This window comes from Benincasa hispida, chromosome 7 (assembly GCF_009727055.1).
Source record: "Benincasa hispida cultivar B227 chromosome 7, ASM972705v1, whole genome shotgun sequence".
NCBI lineage: Eukaryota > Viridiplantae > Streptophyta > Magnoliopsida > Cucurbitales > Cucurbitaceae > Benincasa > Benincasa hispida.
The window spans coordinates 11,712,060-11,716,597 of NC_052355.1; positions in this window are offsets into that span (position 1 = coordinate 11,712,060).

Consider the following 4,538-nt stretch of genomic DNA (forward strand, 5'->3'; position numbering starts at 1 on the left):
ACAAAATGTTCTATAATATAATCAATCTTTCCAAATATGTTAGCTCAACTCACCGATCTTCAAGCAATTGATAGGTAAGTATTGGGTCAGAGGATTTTTGACCACTTGCAATAGTTTTCCACGTTTGCCTTTAGTTTAGTGCTAAGTATCACACCCAAACAATATCATGGCAACATCATATTACCAAAGCATGTAATTTGCATCTACAGATGCATATATTCCAATATCAGAGTATAAAGCTAAGTGAATACTCATAATATGTATTTACTATCAACACTGTATAAACACACAATATTCTTTATTTATCAAAGCAACATAACACTCATGATATGTCAGAACTATAACGCTATAACACTCACACTATGTGTTAATGATCAAAGCTATAACACTCACACTATGTGTTAATGATCAAAGCTATAACACTCACACTATTTGTTAATGATCAAAGCTATAATACTCATACTATGTGTTAATGATCAAAGCTATAACACTCACCTTAATTGCTTAGGAGCCTTTCTAATAGTTCCCTTTTCTACCTCGGGCTCCCTTTTTACCCCTAGAATCCAGATCTAACTTACAGCTTAGATTACTCATAGTTCTAAACCTTATTTTGAGATACTTCCTTCTACAAAACTATTCTAAAATGTCTCAAGAAGCTTACATAAAATCTTAGCTCATAACTCTTCATGGTTTAGCCGGAATCATCCAGACATTAAGACTGGCCCAGCTTACCCTATAGCTCGACCCCTCTATTTTTTTCTCTTTCTCCAGCCCAATTCCTTAGAGCTTCTTCTCTGGCAGCCTCATCATGAAAACTAGACTCTCTTATCTTTCAGATGGCTTTGGAATTACATCAAACGCTCGAGCAGATTGGGAGATCTTCTCGTCTCAAGTTGATGCATTCTCCTCTACCCTCACTGTCCAATGCACTCTACTCTCCCCCTCTTTTTACGAATTTTTTGATTTGTGATTTGAAAATGAAATCCCAAAGGCTCTATTTATAGGCGTCCAAACCTCCTATGGTGTTGACACCACCTACTTGGCTGCATGGCTAAATGTTTAATCCTCCATTTATCAACGTAAGCTGACTTCACCTTGGTTCAATGTGTTCTTCTCAAACGCATCCAACACAATTTCTTAGGGTTTAAGAATTTCTCTTAATTGGACACCTAAATTTTAATTGACGTTTGTCCTTACATCTTCAAGCTTTGTTTGTATTCAATTTAGGTTTTTTAATGTATAATCTATAAGATCGTGGCCAAATTCAACGCAATGCCCGGCCGTTCGATGCACAGGCAGTTTCCTTCGATCGCGTGGGCGTGACGTTTGAATGAGGTGTTCAGGCTGCTCTCGCTCTCTCCCACTTTCTCGCTCACAATCAATCTCGCTCTCTCCCATTCTCTCGCTGCCTCATTCTCGCTAGTGTCGCTCTCTCCACTCTCATTCTTTCCAATCTCATTAGCTACTGTGAATATGGTTTACCTCTGTGCAACTTCCACACGAATTTTTCCAAATAATTTTCTATATTTTCCTCAGTTCTTCAATCCTTTCTTCACTATTCAGGATTTAAGTCTTCAAGGTTTTCTCTTCTTTCTATCCTTTTAGGATCCTCTCTACTCGTACTCCAAGATCAAATATGGTTATCGTAACTATAATATCTAACCATTATAGTTTACATTCACTCTTACTAATTGTTGATCCACAGAAGGTGACAATTATTATAGTTATTATGACAATTGTAACATTATTAGATTATTTACATAACATAGGATTTAACTTTCTCCTAATTAACCCCTTAATCACTTACTTAAGTAAGAAAATGGAGATCCAGGTTTCACAATTACTTCCCCCTTAAGAAATTTCGTCCTCGAAATTTACTCGAACTAACTCCGGTTTAAGTTTCATAACAACCACTGTTGTAACCTCCTATACCCTCTTCTATTACCACGCTTCCACTGCGCTACTCTAATATCAACTTTCTCAGTTTGTCCAACAATACCTCACCTAGCCATCTCTAAGCTAGATGTTGAACCAAATTATTTACAACATAAACATTTCTATCTCAATTACTAAATAAGAATAACTTAATTTCATACTTACCTTCCTCAGTAGGTCTTCAGGTAGCGTTGTAAGTTCCAACTCCGGTTGCCTGCTAGGTCATGCCACATCTACCATTCCTTTTAGTCCCACTTCAACTATTTTTTAGGTTTCTCTTTTCACACTTCCCTCTGGTTGTACTAAACTCAACCCTCATGTTTTTTTTAAGACCATATACTTTGATACCAAACTAGTATCAACTCACCTTTAACTTTCCCAGAAACTTATACTCTAGTACTAAACTTAGCTCAAACCTTCCCTAAGTTTACGTATACCTATGTTCTAATACCACTCTGGTATCACCTAACTCTTTAACTTTTCCTAAAACTTATATTGGATCCAACCAAACTCTTTCAGCCCAGTGAGAGGGTGGGGCCCCTTGTTCAACACCTAGATTTAGTACTTAAGAGAACAACCTTTCTCCTATCCCTAAATTGGGTAGGTGTGAACTCCGTCTTGCATTCCATGTCTCCAACTATCTATCTGGTCCTACCCCTAAAATGGGAGTCTTATTAAGCCGGTGATGTTGAGCCAACCCTCACCTATGCAAATCTAAGGGCAATCAATAGTATGATGACCCTTCACAAATTGCTCGCAAGTACAGCTGGGCCAAATTATCGTTTTGCCCCTGTAGTTACATCTAACTCCTTAAGTACCACTGATACCTCTAATGAACAATACAACTAAGTCCTACTATGTGTGGACATCTCTCCGGCCATAAGAAGATGTGTGGCGCCACATTGTTCAAGCCCCGAAATCAGCCCTTAATGGAGCAATCTATCTACTTACACCTGCTTCGGGAAAAGAGTGAATTCCATCTTGTGTAACTGAGTTCCCAGCTCCCAAATCAAACAAATCCCCAAAGTGGTAGGTTTAAGTTAGCGATTTGGCCACTCGCACTTATGCAAATCAAAGTACTGCCCTCAAAGGCAGAAGTTCCCAACTCACTTAGGATTGAGGTCATGTTACCTATGGTCATTCTAGTGAAGTGAAGTCTTTGTCATGAACAACGTTATATAATGAGACTATAACACTTCGTGGTCCGGTCTTATACAAACTCCTTTCTATAGGACGCCCCCGCTCGCATGTCTTCACATGAATGATCAGGATCAGACCATCTGTAGCAAGTCACAAAATTTGTAACTTTTCTACAAAATGGGCTGCATCCGTAGCGTTACCAGGATAAGGTTTCCCTCATATATCCATATACTTCAACCATTTTGTTTATCACTTAAGGCATGATCCACTTGTATGTCTCCACATACATGCTTAAGTTACAAACGACAACCAAGGATCTTAGTTTATTGGTTTGTGGTAAAACAATTAAAACATCCAATGTTCATAGACAAAAGTGAAGAAAATATCATATTATTACATCACAAGCATTTGTTCAAAACTGTGTTTACAACCTATAGGACCCAACGAGAGTTTAGGGCATCATCCCCAACAATAGTCCCTCGTTCTCCGAAGATACTTGAGGATCATTTTGACTACCATCCAGTGATTTAATGTTGGATTGGATTGATAACGACTGACAATCCCTTCTAGATAGCAAATGTCAGGTCTAGTACATAACATTACATACATAAGGCTACCAATAGCCAATGCATAGGGAATTCATCTCATTTCCTCAACCTCTTGAGGAGTCTTAGGACACTTTTCCTTAGACAATACAATTCCATGCCTGAAAGGTAATAACCCTTCTTAGAATTGTGCATCGAATATCTGACAAGCATTTTGTCATATATGATGCCTGAGACAAGACCAACCTTTTGTCTTACGATCCCTTAGAATCTGGATCACTAGAAAAGTTGTGCCTCTCCCAAATCTTTCATTTGGAATTGGGCGGCTAGTCATTTCTTTACATCAGTCAGTAAACCTACATCATTTCCAATGAGTAGGATATCATCTACATACAACACAAGGAACATTACTGAGTTATTGATGATTTTCTTGTAAACACAAGGCTTGTCAACATTTTGATCAAAGCCATAAGATTTGATCGTAGTATCAAATCTTATATTTCAAGATCGAGATGCTTGTTTTAGTCCATAAATGGACCGATTAAGCTTGCAAACTCTTTTGCTCTTGATCTTGCTCAATGAATCCTTCTAGTTGAATCATGTAGATGATCTCTACCAGATTATCATTTAAAAAGGCGGTCTTGACGTCCATTTGTCATATCTCATAGTCATAATAACAACATCAAGGTTATGCATTTATTTTCATGCATCATTTATATTATAAGTGTTATAATATATGTATATGCATGATTTAATTTTATAACATTCTCATGCATCATATAATATAAGTATTATACTATATGCTTGCATGCATAAATAACATAGTCATGCGTCATTTATATTATAATTATTATAATATATAGTTTGAATGTATGCATGTGATGTATGTTATTTATTTTCATTACTTTGTTATATATA